The 20,983-nt window shown below is 39.2% G+C and overlaps 1 long non-coding RNA gene across 2 annotated transcripts in view; it reads right to left on the bottom strand.

Annotated features, from left to right (window-relative positions):
- Nucleotides 1–6,685: 6,685 nt before the first annotated feature.
- Nucleotides 6,686–20,983, bottom strand: part of LOC138306861 (uncharacterized) — a 71,953-nt gene continuing 57,655 nt past the window's right edge. For both annotated transcript variants that reach the window (XR_011205925.1, XR_011205926.1), the window contains one exon: nucleotides 6,686–6,816. This is a non-coding gene — a long non-coding RNA (uncharacterized lncRNA). The remainder of the gene's footprint in view (nucleotides 6,817–20,983) is intronic.

Genomic DNA, 20,983 nt, shown 5'->3' with positions numbered 1-20,983 from the left:
ACAGCGACACCATGAAGAACTAAAATTACAACAAAATTACATACAGCGACACCATGAAGAACTAAAATTACAACAAAATTACATTACAGAGACACCATGAAAAACTAAAATTACAACAAAATTACATTACAGCGACACCATGAAGAACTAAAATTACAACAAAATTACATTACAGAGACACCATGAAGAACTAAAATTACAACAAAATTGCATTACAGCGACACCATGAAGAACTAAAATTACAACAAAATTACATGCAGCGACATCATGAAGAACTAAAATTACAACAAAATTACATACAGCGTCACCATGAAGAACTAAAATTACAACAAAATTACATACAGCGTCACCATGAAGAACTAAAATTACAACAAAATTACATACAGCAACACCATGAAGAACTAAACTTACAACAAAATTACATTACAGCTACACCAAGAAGAACTAAAATTACAACAAAATTACATACAGCGACACCATGAAGAACTAAAATTACAACAAAATTACATTACAGCTACACCATGAAAAACTAAAATTACAACAAAATTACATACAGCAACACCATGAACAAGAGATCCCAGAGGGATCTTGGCGCCCACCAAAGAATGATCTATATCTGACAAAGGAAAGATGGATCTTTTCTCTACTTTTTAAACTTTTTCAAACATACTACATATAAAATTTGAGACAGATCGATTCAGTACCTTTTGAGAAATAGCGGTAACAAACTTCAACTATCAAAATCCAAGATGACTCCTTGGCGGCCATCTTGTTGATCAATCGGTCCCAAATCACAATATACACAACTAGGGCCCTAGGGGAACCTACATGTGAAATTTGAGAAAGATCCATTCAATACTTTCTGAGAAATAGCGATAACAAACTTTGAATATAAAAATCCAAGATGGCTGCCTGGCAGCAATTTTGTTGACCGATCGGTCCCAAATCACAATATGCACAACTAGGGCCCTAGGGGAACCTACATATGAATTTTGAGACAGATCCCTTCAGTACTTTCTGAGAAATAGCGATAACAAACTTTGAATAACAAAATCCAAGATGGCTGCCTGGCGGCCATCTTGTTAACCGATCGGTCCCAAAATGCAATATGCACAACTAGGTCCCTAGGGGAACCTACATATGAAATTTGAGAAAGATCCCTTCAGCACTTTTTGAGAAATGGGGATATCAAATCTTAACTATCAAAATCTTTCCTATCAGCCTCAAAATCTGCATGGCACAAATAGGGACCAAGGGTAACCTCCATGTGAAGTTTGAACAAAATCCCTTCAGTAGTTCTCAAGAAATATTGATAACAAACTTCAACTGCCAAAATCAAAGATGGCTGCCTGGCGGCCATCTTGTTTTTCCGATCAGCCTCAAAATCTGTATGGCACAAATAGGGACCAAGGGTAACCTCCATGTGAAGTTTGAACAAAATCCCTTCAGTAGTTCTCAAGAAATATCGATAACAAACTTCAACTGCCAAAATCAACGATGGCTGCCTGGCGGCCATCTTGTTTTTCCGATCAGCCTCAAAATCTGTATGGCACAACTAGGAACCAAGGGTAACCTCCATGTGAAGTTTGAACAAAATCCCTTCAGTAGTTCTCAAGAAATATCGATAACAAACTTCAACTGCCAAAATCAAAGATGGCTGCCTGGCGGCCATCTTGTTTTTCCGATCAGCCTCAAAATCTGTATGGCACAACTAGGGACCAAGGGTAACCTCCATGTGAAGTTTGAACAAAATCCCTTCAGTAGTTCTCAAGAAATATCGATAACAAACTTCAACTGCCAAAATCAAAGATGGCTGCCTGGTGGCCATTTTGTTTTTCCGATCAGCCTCAAAATCTGTATGGCACAAATATGGACCAAGGGGACCCTCCATGTGAAGTTTGAACAAAATCCCTGCAGCAGTTTTTAAGAAATAGTGATAACAAGCATAGCATTGTTTACGGACGGACGACGGACAACGGACGACGGACGGTGGACGACGGACCACGGACGCAGGGCGATTTGAATAGCCCACCATCTGATGATTGTGGGCTAAAAACCAAAATTACAACAAAATTACTTACAGCAACACCATGAAGAACTAAACTTACAACAAAATTACATTACAGTTACACCATGAAGAACTAAAATTACAACAAAATTACATTACAGCTACACCATGAAGAACTAAAATTACAACAAAATTGCATTACAGCGACACCATGAAGAACTAAAATTACAACAAAATTACATTACAGCGACACCATGAAGAACTAAAATTACAACAAAATTACATACAGCGACACCATGAAGAACTAAAATTACAACAAAATTACATACAGCGACACCATGAAGAACTAAAATTACAACATAGATGCCCATGCCTTCTATTATCATGAGACTGCAGTACCAGAGGACACGATGGGTTGGACTGTTAGTATTCCCTCCGCCCTCCCTCACATTTTGTGGGCACATTTCAGATTGATACCTATCAGTCATTCTACAGTTCATATACAGTATTCCTTAATGTCCAGAATGACATCTTAGGTAATTAGTGATCTGATTAAAATTGACCATCTTAAGTTACCACAATAAGAAATTACAATCTAATGAAATTTTGTCATCACTACATCGCCTTTGGGTGTGTGACATCATCTATCCAAGCACTGACATATCACTGCCAAAGATTTCTGTACAGATTAGCCATGACAAACAATGACTTTGGTCATATGTTTGTCACTATTAATTCCTCAAAGCACTGACATATCACTGCCAAAGATTTCCGTACAGATTAGCCATGACAAACAATGACTTTGGTCATATGTTTGTCACTATTAATTCCTCAAAGCACTGACATATCACTGCCAAAGATTTCCGTACAGATTAGCCATGACAAACAATGACTTTGGTCATATGTTTGTCACTATTAATTCCTCAAAGCACTGACATATCACTGCCAAAGATTTCCGTACAGATTAGCCATGACAAACAATGACTTTGGTCATATGTTTGTCACTATTAATTCCTCAAAGCACTGACATATCACTGCCAAAGATTTCCGTACAGATTAGCCATGACAAACAATGACTTTGGTCATATGTTTGTCACTATTAATTCCTCAAAGCACTGACATATCACTGCCAAAGATTTCCGTACAGATTAGCCATGACAAACAATGACTTTGGTCATATGTTTGTCACTATTAATTCCTCAAAGCACTGACATATCACTGCCAAAGATTTCTGTACTGATTAGCCATGACAAACAATGACTTTGGTCATATGTTTGTCACTATTAATTCCTCAAAGCACTGACATATCACTGCCAAGTATTTCTGTACAGATTAGCTCAATGACTTTGGTCATATGCTTGTCACTATTAATTCCTCAAAGCACTGACATATCACTGCCAAGTATTTCTGTACAGATTAGCCATGACAAACAATGACTCAGGTCATATGTTTGTCACTATTAATTCCTCAAAGCACTGACATATCACTGCCAAGTATTTCTGTACAGATTAGCTATGACAAACAATGACTCAGGTCATATGTTTGTCACTATTAATTCCTCAAAGCACTGACATATCACTGCCAAAGATTTCCGTACAGATTAGCCATGACAAACAATGACTCAGGTCATATGTTTGTCACTATTAATTCCTCAAAGCACTGACATATCACTGCCAAAGATTTCCGTACAGATTAGCCATGACAAACAATGACTTTGGTCATATGTTTGTCACTATTAATTCCTCAAAGCACTGACATATCACTGCCAAAGATTTCCGTACAGATTAGCCATGACAAACAATGACTTTGGTCATATGTTTGTCACTATTAATTCCTCAAAGCACTGACATATCACTGCCAAAGATTTCCGTACAGATTAGCCATGACAAATAATGACTTTGGTCATATGTTTGTCACTATTAATTCCTCAAAGCACTGACATATCACTGCCAAATATTTCCGTACAGATTAGCCATGACAAACAATGACTTTGGTCATATGTTTGTCACTATTAATTCCTCAAAGCACTGACATATCACTGCCAAAGATTTCTGTACTGATTAGCCATGACAAACAATGACTTTGGTCATATGTTTGTCACTATTAATTCCTCAAAGCACTGACATATCACTGCCAAGTATTTCTGTACAGATTAGCCATGACAAACAATGACTTTGGTCATATGTTTGTCACTATTAATTCCTCAAAGCACTGACATATCACTTCCAAAGATTTCCGTACAGATTAGCCATGACAATCAATGACTTTGGTCATATGTTTGTCACTATTAATTCCTCAAAGCACTGACATATCACTGCCAAAGATTTCCGTACAGATTAGCCATGACAAACAATGACTTTGGTCATATGTTTGTCACTATTAATTCCTCAAAGCACTGACATATCACTGCCAAAGATTTCCGTACAGATTAGCCATGACAAACAATGACTTTGGTCATATGTTTGTCACTATTAATTCCTCAAAGCACTGACATATCACTGCCAAAGATTTCTGTACTGATTAGCCATGACAAACAATGACTCAGGTCATATGTTTGTCACTATTAATTCCTCAAAGCACTGACATATCACTGCCAAGTATTTCTGTACAGATTAGCCATGACAAACAATGACTTTGGTCATATGTTTGTCACTATTAATTCCTCAAAGCACTGACATATCACTGCCAAGTATTTCTGTACAGATTAGCCGTGACAAACAATGACTCAGGTCATATGTTTGTCACTATCAATTCCTCAAAGCACTGACATATCACTGCCAAGTATTTCTGTACAGATTAGCCATGACAAACAATGACTTTGGTCATATGTTTGTCACTATTAATTCCTCAAAGCACTGACATATCACTGCCAAGTATTTCTGTACAGATTAGCCGTGACAAACAATGACTCAGGTCATATGTTTGTCACTATCAATTCCTCAAAGCACTGACATATCACTGCCAAGTATTTCTGTACAGATTAGCCATGACAAACAATGACTTTGGTCATATGTTTGTCACTATCAATTCCTCAAAGCACTGACATATCACTGCCAAGTATTTCTGTACAGATTAGCCATGACAAACAATGACTTTGGTCATATGTTTGTCACTATCAATTCCTCAAAGCACTGACATATCACTGCCAAAGATTTCCGTACAGATTAGCCATGACAAACAATGACTTTGGTCATATGTTTGTCACTATTAATTCCTCAAAGCACTGACATATCACTGCCAAAGATTTCCGTACTGATTAGCCATGACAAACAATGACTTTGGTCATATGTTTGTCACTATTAATTCCTCAAAGCACTGACATATCACTGCCAAAGATTTCCGTACTGATTAGCCATGACAAACAATGACTCAGGTCATATGTTTGTCACTATTAATTCCTTAAAGCACTGACATATCACTGCCAAAGATTTCCGTACTGATTAGCCATGACAAAGAATGACTCAGGTCATATGTTTGTCACTATTAATTCCTCAAAGCACTGACATATCACTGCCAAAGATTTCTGTACAGATTAGCCATGACAAACAATGACTTTGGTCATATGTTTGTCACTATTAATTCCTCAAAGCACTGACATATCACTGCCAAAGATTTCTGTACAGATTAGCCATGACAAACAATGACTTTGGTCATATGTTTGTCACTATTAATTCCTCAAAGCACTGACATATCACTGCCAAAGATTTCCGTACAGATTAGCCATGACAAACAATGACTTTGGTCATTGTTTGTCACTATTAATTCCTCAAAGCACTGACATATCACTGCCAAAGATTTCTGTACTGATTAGCCATGACAAACAATGACTTTGGTCATATGTTTGTCACTATTAATTCCTCAAAGCACTGACATATCACTGCCAAAGATTTCTGTACAGATTAGCCATGACAAACAATGACTTTGGTCATATGTTTGTCACTATTAATTCCTCAAAGCACTGACATATCACTGCCAAAGATTTCCGTACAGATTAGCCATGACAAACAATGACTTTGGTCATATGTTTGTCACTATTAATTCCTCAAAGCACTGACATATCACTGCCAAGTATTTCTGTACAGATAAGCCATGACAAACAATGACTTTGGTCATATGTTTGTCACTATTAATTCCTCAAAGAAATTTAAGGGGTCTAAACACAACAGTATGCTGCAGATTTACACTTAACATGCCAAAGATAACAATGGAATAGCTAACTCAATATTCAAACTCAAGTTAGCATTTTTTCCCCCTCTGAACTTCTTTTTGTTTCCAAGGCGTGACAAATTTTTGTGGTCAAATAAACATAGTCCTCATCATAACTGAAGTTGTATAAATGCTCCCATCCTATGGAATTAACAATGTTTACAACATGTGATGCCTCTAACATCAGCACTGTATCCCATATTACATGAACTTGCGGGTCTTTTACATGTGAATCATAACATAACAATGTATCTCAAAGGATAGATGGCATTTGCATGTTTAATGTGAAAGATTTAAAATATGGCTGACTTTTTTCATCTACAACTTGCAATTTGGTTCATTAATAATTTAACGGGCCTTGCATGGCACTAATTACAGCGAAAAGACCACCTGTTACAAGATTTTCTACTGAGTGAAGAAAACCTGAAGTCTAAGATTGTTACATGACACTGACCTTGACCACGTTAACCTACCTGACTGTTTCTGTCGTTAATGAGTTCTATTGACCAGCGTCCTTCATGTTTAATCCACACAAATATCACACCCTGAGAATCACAGGTCGCCAACTTCTGGTACGGCTCGTTCCATCGCACCAAGATTACCTGACAAATAAAGTCTTATTAATATTAAGATTTTATAAAATTCTACTTAAGATTGTTTCATTAAAGAAAACACCAAAGGGGCAGTAATGATACATAACTATAATAGAAAAGAGAGTAGTTCAAGATATTTTCACAAGCTTTTTTGTCATTGACGGATCACCAGCTGTCAATCAAACCTTCCTGGTACCACACATGACTTTGCATTTTGTATTGTGTATGTTTTGACATTTGTTATGGCACTGAACAGGTACACATGCATTTGCAAGCATGAGGGGGGCTACACTTTGCCTGGCAATCAGTCAATTTATAATGTGTAAAAGTCAAGGTCAATTTATAATATGTAAAAGTCAAGGTCAATTTATAATGTGTTAAAGTCAAGGTCAATTTATAATGTGTAAAAGTCAAGGTCAATTTATAATGTGTTAAAGTCAAGGTCAATTTATAAAGTGTTAAAGTCAAGGTCAATTCATAATGTGTTAAAGTCAAGGTCAATTCATAATGTGTGCCATTGGGTGCCGTAGATCACGAGTTTGAGGCCCGGATAGGGCACGAGTCAATAAATTGTCGTCCTTTGTTAAATTGTGTTTCTTTAATATGATATATTCAGCTAGCTATGTATACATATACACACCAAAATAACAGAGTTACACTATATGATGCTGCCATAGTTACCCCCCCCCCCCTTCCAATATCCACCCTCCAATCCTCTTTGGCTTTTGAAATTAAGAATGATAGCCAAACTGAATTAGAAATGATTGAGTGTATAAGACAGAACAAGAAGGGCATCATAGGACAATACTAACTGTAAATCTCTCCCTACAGAAATATAGAAACCATTCAAGCAGAAATGGTTATTTGATCATTCAAATATTACTAATGCAAATAATTGATTTCATTTCATTTGTTCTTCTTCATTTCCACTAGTGTTTTCAGTGACAATCCCTCCATCGCTGGACTTTGGATTGTATTTGGTGGCCATGTAGTTATAGTGTTGGATATTCTACCACTTTCTATCCACCACATGCAACATGACCAAGTAGTTAAGATGCATTTTACCACTATACATGTAAATAGGATGTACAGTGAAATCAAAGTCTACAAAACGGACAAAAGCTTATCTATCTTTATAAAAACATGTATTGCACTTGATGCCAAAGCCTAACCTTTCATGATTAGACCGAGTAAACATACTAGACAGTTCAGACCTTACCAACAGAGACACAAACACCATTATTCTGGTTCCAATCTAAAAGAACTCAAAACCGTAAAGAACAATCCTAGTTTCCATAGCAACAGGCCTAGGTCATCCATCTAAACAACACATTTTCTACCCAGTCACATGGATTCCGTTTCATTCCTTCTCCAATTTTTGTTCCGTAGCTGAAACTTCATTTAATTGAGTGTTTCAATTTCAAATTGATGTTTAGAAGATAAGTATTTTAGAATCCGTTCAATCTTCCTAGTATTTGTTTGTTAAAAATACTTTAAAAACATAAATTTAAGTGCTAAACAGCATTGACAGAATCTAGCCCCAGTAAAAAGGTACTGCAAAGTCGTGCTTAAAACACACTTTTTTATAATTACGTACAGAAAAGTATTCCGCTTTGTCCACAGCTTTAGTCAAACCTCTAAACCCTAAAATCAAAAACACTTTAAAAGTTCCAATAATAATCCCTTATAATCTTTCAAACTAAAATTCACTTAGGGATAAGATAATGATACTACAAGCTAGCTTAGACTCCAGAATAAATCAGGGAATACAAGTCATCATTATAGACTAATACTGAACAAGAGAATTTTTAAGAAGACAGTGGAGACAATTGAAATCCTCCTTCGACCTGATGTGTACAATCCTCCAAAGTCGGCTCACTTTACCTCACATCCTTACGGTCATGGTTATGGTATCTATCCTACCTCACACAAAGATCTTGTATTCCTATTGGTCAAAATCTCATTATATTCATGAGATAGTTATATCAGGTTAGTAGGAATTCATATTAGGTTTGGACAACAGAGTTATTGTTCTTTGGCCCTTAAACAATATCAACAACAAGATGGTGGCCAAGAACCAAATCAAATTGTTACACTCATATATTAGTTACAATAGCTATAGCTACATAGGTCCTCTTTCATGTTGTCAAACAATCCATCAAAAATAATCAATTGATTGTGTACAGGTCCAAATTTATCGTTACAAAGCTAGTCAATCATAGTTTTCATCCAAGTGTTAAAGATATATTGCTTTTTAATGAGCTTTTAATACAAAAATCACCCAAATTTCCGCAACATAACAACAGAATATCTAACGAGGACTAGACCCCATTGTACAGGTAATCTTATCAAGATAGATTTCAGGAACAAAATGATATGATTGTTAAGTTCTCCGGAAATCATCTGAAAATATCTGGTAGTCTAGTAAACGCCCAGTAGTTGCTGTTTGAGTCACTAGTATAACATAGATATGTAATCTACTGTTTACATCATGATATCAAACATGATTCATGGTGGAATCCTGGAAATCTTTTCAAAATTTTGATTTTGCCTCAAAAGACTTTCAAAAAACAATAGTTTCATGAAATGCTTCAACATGAAAGACCTATTTTAATTCTAAATGTACATCTATGGATACTTGATACTAACAAAACAAAAATATTATTCTAAGTCATTAACCTGAAATACTAAACAAATAAAATATTCTGGTCCTAATTTTATAATTCTATGCCATTTTGAAAAAGTAATCTCACATGGATGAATAACTTGATACATGATCAAGCCATTTAGAAAATCTCTCAAGTATACATAGGATCAACTTATAATTGGAACACAGACATTTCTGAGAACATTGATAGGAACAGACTATAGTCATCTTGCCTTTAATTTCATATTTTTCTGAAACTTACTATAACCAACTTACGTTTTGAAGTCAAGTAAGTATTGAAATTATATAATTATGAAGAAATGTATGCACCAGAAGTATCAAATATTGGTTAAATATGTCTGTTTCACAGAATTTTGTCATTTCATGCTAACCTGTTTGTTTACCATACGTACACAAAATGGCGGACAGTGCTTTCCATCGCTACTTTCGTTTTGTGGCAGAAGGGAATTACCGACAAGAGCACACAATAAAATGCTTAGAAATGATAACATTCCTGTTATTTAGGAACCTTTATCATAGATATACAGTAAGTATTCATAAAACCTGTATAGACATCGCTAAAATGTTGTTGCCAGTTAGTCTTCATCCATACACGTGTGTGGGGCATTCAAGTGACACATTTTTTTTTCAACATGGCGTTCTTGCTGTTACTATGTGTAAACACTTGGCAAAGATGTTCTAAGTTGTCCAATGCAATAAATTCAGTGCTTATACAAGCTGATCGGATATCTGTTAAGCATCAGATTGATGTGAACCAGTATTTTTTTAGCGTCTGCAAAGACAAATCATCACAATCTGGCACAAAAATTGTATGAAATTAGTTGATTTTTTCCAGCAAAAAACATGGGGGCGCCCTTATTAGAGGAGGCGCTCTTAATAGGGAAAATATGGTACATGTAATATGTCGGTATGTGTATATCTGATAGGAAATAGATGTATTATGTCAGTATGTGTATATCTGATAGGAAATAGATGTAATATGTTGGTATGTGTATATCTGATAGGAAATAGATGTAATATGTCTGTATGTGTATATCTGATAGGAAATAGATGTAATATGTCGGTATGTGTATATCTGATAGGAAATAGATGTAATATGTCTGTATGTGTATATCTGATAGGAAATAGATGTAATATGTCTGTATGTGTATATCTGATAGAAAATATAGATGCAATATGTCGATATGTGTATATCTAATAGAAAATAGATGTAATTTGTCTTTATGTGTATATCTGATAGGAAATAGATGTAATATGTCGGTATGTGTATATCTGATAGGAAATAGATGTAATATGTCGGTATGATACAAGATACAATTGCAATAGTATTGTGATAGTATTGCACTCTGAATTCGATTACAATCTGGTTGATGAATTGGCCGCTATGGCGTACATCTAGTGCAGTCTTAATTTTGAGTTACTTCCCTTTACCTGCTAGTGTCAGTACCAATTAAACTCAAATGCAATGAAGATCGTGACTGAGAACATTGTATGTGTTTGTGTTTGAATTGAAAAGCATGGAAAAGTGACATTATATCGTGACTGTTAATTAGTCTGTTCCTGTATGAAACCTCTGTGAGTACATGCAAGTCACAGAAAAATATCTGACTATTGAAACTATCGATAGTTTGGTGTACTATCGGCGATTGTTATCGACTTTTTGAAATTGCCATCAATTGATCGAGTTGAGAGCCATACAATCGCAATATATCGATAGTCTGATGTATTGTTACACCCCTATCTGATAGGAAATAGATGTAATATGTCAGTATGTGTACATCTGAGGACAGCCATCTCCAATACTCATATACTACGGCTTCCCAACCTGGATCTCCTAGCAACCAAAATTAAATTGTCCTCCATCCAAACTATAACTATAAAAAATAATAATAAAGTAGGTTTGAAGCTTTGAAAAAAAAATCTTTAATTTCTACTGAAAATGCCACAGTTATCATCAATATCGACTTTCCTTGATCATCAATTTTTCTACAATTCCAGAAATTCAATCCCTGAAGCAAATGCAAAAGATGTAACAAAGATGGCATTTCAGCCTGATATTCATATGTTTCCTCAGTATTAGATGAAATAAGTGTTTTCACATATGAAAACAACTACAAATCAATTTTTATTTAGTTTGTTGGCATTGCCTAGCAGGAATTTAAAGAACCAGCTCCTTTTTCTATCATTGGGCATGTCTCTCTTTCTATCAATGGGCATGTCTCTCTTTCTACCAATGGGCATGTCTCTCTTTCTACCAATGGGCATGTCTCTCTTTCTATCAATGGGCATGTCTCTCTTTCTATCAGTAGGCATGTCTCTCTTCCTATCAATGGGCATGTATCTCTTTCTATCAATGGGCATGTATCTCTTTCTATCAATGGGCATGTATCTCTTTCTATCAGTAGGCATGTCTCTCTTCCTATCAATGGGCATGTATCTCTTTCCACCAATGGGCATGTCTCTTTTTCTACCAATGGGCATGTCTCTCTTTCTATCAATGGGCATGTCTCTCTTTCTATCAATAGGCATGTCTCTCTTCTATCAATGGGCATGTATCTCTTTCTATCAATGGGCATGTATCTCTTTCTATCAATAGGCATGTCTCTCTTCTATCAATGGGCATGTATCTCTTTCTATCAATGGGCATGTATCTCTTTCTATCAATGGGCATGTCTCTCTTTCTATCAATGGGCATGTCTCTCTTCTATCAATGGGCATGTATCTCTTTCTATCAATGGGCATGTATCTCTTTCTATCAATGGGCATGTCTCTCTTTCTATCAATGGGCATGTCTCTCTTTCTATCAATGGGCATGTCTCTCTTCTATCAATGGGCATGTATCTCTTTCTATCAATGGGCATGTCTCTCTTTCTATCAATGGGCATGTCTCTCTTCTATCAATGGGCATGTATCTCTTTCTATCAATGGGCATGTATCTCTTTCTATCAATGGGCATGTATCTCTTTCTATAATGGGCATTGCTATCTTAATGACCCTGAAAACCTAGAAATTGTGAATTTCAGAATTGGAATGTGTGAAAAGTTTGTTCTTCTTTCCTTGAAGATAATTTGACCGAATTTGGTTAAAATGCATTTCGTAGTTTTAGACAAGTAGCAATTTAATGGACAAGCTGGTAGACAAATGATGTTGAACCATCCCATCAGATCACCAGGTCTGAGTGATATGGAGGACTTTTGGCTACAGATGACCATTAACTTAGAGAAAAGAACAGACCCTTCCTCTGAATACAGGGATCAATAAATCGCAAATCACCATATTGCTAAAACGAATCATTTGATTTTCTGATTGACAAACGACTGGCTCATTAGTGACAAGCATTCTGGTAATGTTTCTGCAGTGCATTCAATCAAGCATGCCTTTTCGGATGATCTCTCTGTAAAGTCATTAGTTCCAGCAGTGGCACCACTCCTTTGGCCGTCCTTGAAAAAGCCATCCTCATTGGGAACACTGTCCTCGACTGGCTGATATTTTATTGCCTCTAGATATGTCTCTGAATACGCCATCGACAAACTATGTAGGTACTTTTATCTGTAATCTCATAATAATGCAGACATTACAAGTAATATAGAAATGGTTTTCAATTAGAGGAACAGTAAAAGGAAATCACAAGCTAGACAGCTCCACTAGAATGTTGGGTTCTCACAAGCTAGACAGCTCCACTAGAATGTTGTGTTCTCACAAGCTAGACAGCTCCAATAGAATGTTGGGTTGTCACAAGCTAGACAGCTCTAATAGAATGTTGGGTTGTCACAAGCTAGACAGCTCCACTAGAATTTTGGGTTCTCACAAGCTAGACAGCTCCACTAGAATTTTGGGTTCTCACAAGCTAGCTCCACTAGAATTTTGGGTTCTCACAAGCTAGACAGCTCCACTAGAATGTTGGGTTCTCACAAGCTAGACAGCTCCACTAGAATTTTGGGTTCTCACAAGCTAGACAGCTCCACTAGAATGTTGGGTTCTCACAAGCTAGACAGCTCCACTAGAATGTTGGGTTCTCACAAGCTAGACAGCTCCACTAGAATGTTGGGTTCTCACAAGCTAGACAGCTCCACTAGAATGTTGGGTTCTCACAAGCTAGACAGCTCCACTAGAATTTTGGGTTCTCACAAGCTAGACAGCTCCACTAGAATTTGGGTTCTCACAAGCTAGACAGCTCCACTAGAATGCTGGGTTCTCACAAGCTAGACAGTTCCACTAGAATTTGGGTTCTTACAAGCTAGACAGTTCCACTAGAATTTGGGTTCTCACAAGCTAGACAGCTCCACTAGAATGCTGGGTCCACCAGCCACTTCACAGTCTTGTCATGTAGCTTTGTACCTTATTATTTGTCCACAGGGCCCTCACATGGTTTATGTATTTTAGAATGCAGGCCCCTCACATCCATTGTTACATATAACCTGAGTGCTCAATATCCTAAGCACACATTTGTATACCTAAGTACACAGGCCCCTGATGCATCCTTGGTATACAACTGAGTATCTGATGACACAGGCCCCTGACACAACTTTATGTACCTGAGTGACACATAACCTCAGTATAAGTTTGTGTACCTGAGTGACACATACCCTCACTATAGGTTTGTGTACCTGAGTGAAACATACCCTCAGTATAGGTTTGTGAACCTGAGTGACACATACCCTCAGTATAGGTTTGTGAACCTGAGTGACACATACCCTCAGTATAGGTTTGTGTACCTGAGTGACACAAACCCTCAGTATAGGTTTGTGTACCTGAGTGACACATACCCTCAGTATAGGTTTGTGAACCTGAGTGACACATACCCTCAGTATAGGTTTGTGAACCTGAGTGACACAAACCCTCAGTATAGGTTTGTGAACCTGAGTGACACATACCCTCAGTATAGGTTTGTGTACCTGAGTGACACAAACCCTCAGTATAGGTTTGTGTACCTGAGTGACACATACCCTCAGTATAGGTTTGTGAACCTGAGTGACACATACCCTCAGTATAGGTTTGTGAACCTGAGTGACACATACCCTCAGTATAGGTTTGTGTACTTAAGTACCTACAGCCACAAGTACTGTAAAATTCCAGATCAAGCTTTGTCTGCATTACAGAAAATTGAAGAGTGTTACTTTGATCAATAAACAACATCAATAACTACAACTCCACCAGAGCCTGTATGATGTCTGGCAGCTACATGGAAAAAGTAAACAGTAATAATATATAAATAATTCCGATATCACCAAATGATAGTGCCACAACACTCAGAAACAACGGCTTTACAATATACAGCATGGCCCCTTGTCGACAATTACTTCAAACCAACAGTCTGTCAGGATTCTATAATTTTTCTTTACATCGCCACTAAGGCATGATGGGATAACTCTTTGTAACATCTTATCTATCAGTCACACATTTATAAATAAAGTAGTATTCATTGTAACAGGGTATACCATAAATCTCTCTCATACTTTTGAGATAACTGTACGACATAAATATATTAAAATAAAAGCAAATCCATGAACAGAATCCTCCCGGAAAGTTCATGCAGTGCCAATATAAATGGAAACACTACCATAAAATATCTCCAGAATGTACATCATTGTAGTGTTACTAAAAATACACATCTTTATTATCAACATAATAAATATATTTGTAAACGAATTCCATCCTCTATAACAATACCATTACAATAACCACTACCACCATTACAGCGCCGTTACAATAGATGTACGTGTGACGGCCAGTCTAGTAGGTGGTTCACTTGATTGGTAGCTAGTCAGGTTGCCAACGACATTCATTAAGCTGTGTAAGCACGGCTCTCATTGGCCGTCGCTTCAATGTAGGGGCGGAGCTAAAACAGTTGGAAATGTCTGTCGTCAATTACTACATAAAATGATCGGCATCGTAAACTTCATAATGTAAAAATGTTACACAAATACATTTTAATTACCTCATGTATAGACTCTAAATCAGCGCTAATCATTGAAGTACGCATGGAAAGAGCTACTGTTGTAGCGGAAAAATCAGTCAGAAATTGTACGGAAAAGAAATCATCTGCTTCTGACTAATTATAACTTTACCGCAAGGTGTGTGAAACCAAATCGGGTACAATGTACAACCGACCATCGTGTCTTGTCAAAATATATTCCGATAAAACACGGCTTTGACACATACCTGGATGTTAGTAGGGGATGCTATTCCAGCTGTAGGCGTAGATTTTTTTAACTTTGTCACCAGTATTTAATCAGAGAGATGCATTTGAATCTAGTATTGACAATTTTTCGGCTAAAATCAACCTACATTTTGTAAACTACCGCCGCGCATGCGCCAACGTCTGAGAATATTACCTCAAATATAAATATTTAGGCAATGCATTCAAACTCAAAGTCTACAACTAGAATAACATATCCCCTTCTACATGTAACATCCCGGTATGTATCCGTGTTGGATCGGAATATATTCTGATAAGACATAATCTATTGTCTGCCGTACCTGATTTGTTTTTCCACACCAAACGGACAGCGGAAAAGTCAGTCAGAAAGTACAACAGTAGCTAACGTTAGATTCGGCTGTGACATTACATGTAACATTAGAATGGATACAATAGATCTAAACCCAACACATTAATAAACACGATGAAAAGTTTGATCCATTGGAACGTTGATAGATACATAACGTTACGCTACAGTATGACTACTCCCCGAAGTCGAGAGAAATGGCCAATAATTTATTAACAAATCATCCTCAAAACATTCGCTTAATAAGTGAAACAAAACAATTACGAATTTTTAATACAGTGATTGAAAGTATACATTGTAAAAAAATAAATAGTACACAACGTGATCAAACACATTGTACAGATCAGCTGGTTCCTCCAACTTCTCAATCTTGTCGGCGATCTTGTCAGTCAGGGGGCAATCAGTCGGACTGCCGATGCTTCAGCCAATCAGTGCCTTCGTTACATGCCACCTAAAATCTAACCTACTGCATCAGTTACCAGCCAACTAGATCAGCTACCAGCCAAAGTGTCTATCGATTGAATGAATGTAAACAGGAACACTTGTTGTAACGGCGCTGTAAAATAACCACCGCCAACATCAAAGCAATCACCACCACCATCAAAACAACCACCGCCACCATCAAAACAACCACTGACAACATCAAAACAACCACCACCACCATCAAAACAACCACCATCACCATCAAAACAACCACCGCCATCATCAAAACAACCACCACCACCATCAAAACAACCACTGCCACCATTAAAACAACCACCACCACCATCAAAACAACCACCACCACCATCAAAACAACCACTGCCACCATCAAAACAACCACTGCCACCATTAAAACAACCACCACCACCATCAAAACAACCACTGCCACCATTAAAACAACCACCACCACCATCAAAACAACCACCACCACCATCAAAACAACCACCACCACCATCAAAACAACCACCACCACCATCAAAACAACCACTGCCACCATTAAAACAACCATCACCACCATCAAAACAACCATCACCACCATCAAAACAACCACCGCCACCATCAAAACAACCACTGCCACCATCAAAACTACTACCACCACCATCAACCACCGCCACAATCAAAACAACCACCGTCATCATCAAAACCACCATCACCACCATCAAAACAACCACCGCCACCATCAAAACAACCATTGCCACCATCAAAACCACCACCGCCACCATCAAAACAACCACTGCCACCATCAAAACAACCACCACCACCATCAAAACAACCACCGTCATCATCAAAACCACCATCACTACCATCAAAACAACCATCGCCTCCATCAAAACAACCACTGCCACCATCAAAACAACCACCACCACCATCAAAACAACCACCATCATCAAAACCACCATCACTACCATCAAAACAAACATCGCCTCCATCAAAACAACCACTGCCACCATCAAAACAACCACCACCACCATCAAAACAAGAAACGACACCATCAAAACAACAACCACCATCATCATCAAAACAACCACTGCCACCATCAAAACAACCACCACCACCATCAAAACAACCATCACCACCATCAAAACAACCATCACCACCATCAAAACAACCATCACCACCATCAAAACAACCACCACCACCATCAAAACAACCACCGTCATCATCAAAACAACCACCATCATCATCAAAACCACCATCACCACCATCAAAACCACCACCGCCACCATCAAAACAACCACTGCCACCATCAAAACCACCACCGCCACCATCAAAACAACCACTGCCACCATCAAAACAACCACCGCCACCATCAAAACAACCACCATCATCATCAAAACCACCATCACTACCATCAAAACAACCATCGCCTCCATCAAAACAACCACTGCCACCATCAAAACAACCACCACCACCATCAAAACAACCATCATCACCATCAAAACAACCACCGCCATCATCAAAACAACCATCGCCACTATAACAACAACCACCGCTACCATCACAACAACCATCAAAACAACCACCGCCACCATCACAACAACCATCACCACCATCACAACAACCATCACCACCATCAAATCAACCACCGCCACCATCAAAACAACCATCACCACCATCACAATAACCACTGCCACCATCAAAACAACCACTTCCACCATCACAATAACCACTGCCATCATCACAATAAACACTACCGCCATCAAAACAACCACGACACCATCAAAACAACCACTGCCACCATTAAAAAATCCATCACCACCATCAAAACAACCACCGCCACCATCACAACAACCATCACCTCCATCACAATAACCACTGCCACCATCACAAAAACCACCGCCACCATCACAACAACCACCGCCACCACTGTCAAAACAACCACCGCCATCATCAAAACAACCACCACCACCATCAAAACAACCACTGCCACCATTAAAACAACCATCACCACCATCACAACAACCACCACCACCATCAAAACAACCATCGCCACCATCACAACAACCACTGCCACCATCACAACAACCACCGCCACCATCACAACAACCATCACCTCCATCACAATAACCACTGCCACCATCACAAAAACCACCGCCACCATCACAACAACCACCGCCACCACTGTCAAAACAACCACCGCCATCATCAAAACAACCACCGCCACCATTAATACAACCACCACCACCATCAAAACAACCACCGCCACCACCATCAAAACAACCATCGCCACCATCACAACAACCACCGCCACCATCACAACAACCACCGCCACCATCACAACAACCACCGCCACCATCACAACAACCACCGCCACCATCACAACAACCACCGCCATCACAACAACCACCGCCATCACAACAACCACCGCCACCAACATCACAACCACCGCCACCATCACAACAACCACCGCCACCATCACAACAACCACCGCCACCATCACAACAACCACCGCCACCAACACAACAACCACCGCCACCAACACAACAACCACCGCCACCATCACAACAACCACCACCATCACAACAACCACCGCCACCATCACAACAACCACCGCCACCATCACAACAACCACCGCCACCATCACAACAACCACTGCCAACATCACAACAACCACCGCCACCAACACAACAACCACCGCCACCATCACAACAACCACCACCATCACAACAACCACCGCCATCACAACAACCACCGCCACCAACACAACAACCACCGCCACCATCACAACAACCACCGCCACCAACACAACAACCACCGCCACCAACACAACAACCACCGCCACCATCACAACAACCACCACCATCACAACAACCACCACCATCACAACAACCACCGCCACCAACACAACAACCACCGCCACCATCACAACAACCACCACCATCACAACAACCACTGCCATCACAACAACCACCGCCACCAACACAACAACCACTGCCACCATCAAAACAACCACGGCCACCATCACAACAACCACCGCCACCAACACAACAACCACTGCCACCATCAAAACAACCACCGCCACCATCACAACAACCACCGCCACCAACACAACAACCACCGCCACCATCAAAACAACCATCGCCACCATCACAACAACCACCGCCACCAACACAACAACCACCGCCATCACAACAACCACCGCCATCACAACAACCACCGCCACCAACACAACAACCACCACCATCACAACAACCACTGCCAACATCAAAACCACTACCACCATCAAAACAATCACTACTGCCATCAGAACAACCACTACCGCCATCACAACCGTTTGCTACCATCACAACAACCACCCCTCATTCTCCTTGAGTGACCATTGGTACCAAATCTCATTCCTCTTGGTGTGACCACTGGTACCAAATCTCATCCCCCTTGGAGTGACCATTGACACCAAATCACATTCCCCTTGGAGTGACCATTGGTACCAAATCTCATTCACCTTGGAGTGACTATTGGCACAAAATCTCATTCCCCTTGGAGAGACTATTAGTAAGAAATCTCATTCCCCTAGGAGAACCATTGGTACCAAATCTAATTCCCCTTGGAGTGAGCATTGGCACCAAATCTCATTCCCCTTGGAGTGAGCATTGGCACCAAATCTCATTCCCCTTGCAGTGGCCATTGGCACCAAATCTCATTCCTTTTGGAGTGACCATTGGTTCAAACTTGGAGTGAGCATTGGTACCAAATCTCATTCCCCCTGGAGTGAGCATTGGTACCAAATCTCAATTCCCTTGGAGTGAGCATTGGTACCAAATTTCATTCCCCTTGGAGTGACCATTGGTACCAAATCTCATTCCCCTTGGAGTGACTATTGGCACCAAATCTCATTCCCCTTGGAGAGACTCTTAGTACGAAATCTCATTCCCCTAGGAGCACCATTGGTACCAAATCTAATTCCCCTTGGAGTGACCATTGGTACCAAATCTCATTCCCCTTGGAGTGACCATTGGTACCAAATCTCATTCCCCTTGGAGTGACTATTGGCACCAAATCTCATTCCCCTTGGAGAGACTATTAGTATGAAATCTCATTCCCCTTGGAGAGACTATTAGTATGAAATCTCATTCCCCTAGGAGCACCATTGGTACCAAATCTCATTCCCCTTGCAGTGACCATTGGTACCAAATCTCATTCCTCTTGGAGAGACTATTAGTACGAAATCTCATTCCCTTAGGAGCACCATTGGTACCAAATCTCATTCCCCTTGGAGTGACTGTTGGTACCAAATCTCATTCCCCTTGGAGTGACTATTGGCACCAAATCTCATTCCCCTTGGAGAGACTATTAGTATGAAATCTCATTCCCCTAGGAGCACCATTGGTACCAAATCTCATTCCCCTTGCAGTGACCATTGGTACCAAATCTCATTCCCCTTGGAGAGACTATTAGTACGAAATCTCATTCCCTTAGGAGCACCATTGGTACCAAATCTCATTCCCCTTGGAGTGACCATTGGTACCAAATCTCATTCCCCTTGGAGTGACTATTGGCACCAAATCTCATTCCCCTTGGA

Source organism: Argopecten irradians, chromosome 1, assembly GCF_041381155.1.
Source record: "Argopecten irradians isolate NY chromosome 1, Ai_NY, whole genome shotgun sequence".
Taxonomy (NCBI): Eukaryota; Metazoa; Mollusca; class Bivalvia; order Pectinida; family Pectinidae; genus Argopecten; species Argopecten irradians.
The sequence above is the reverse complement of the archived record's forward strand: the minus strand, read 5'-3'. Positions and strand labels throughout refer to the sequence as shown.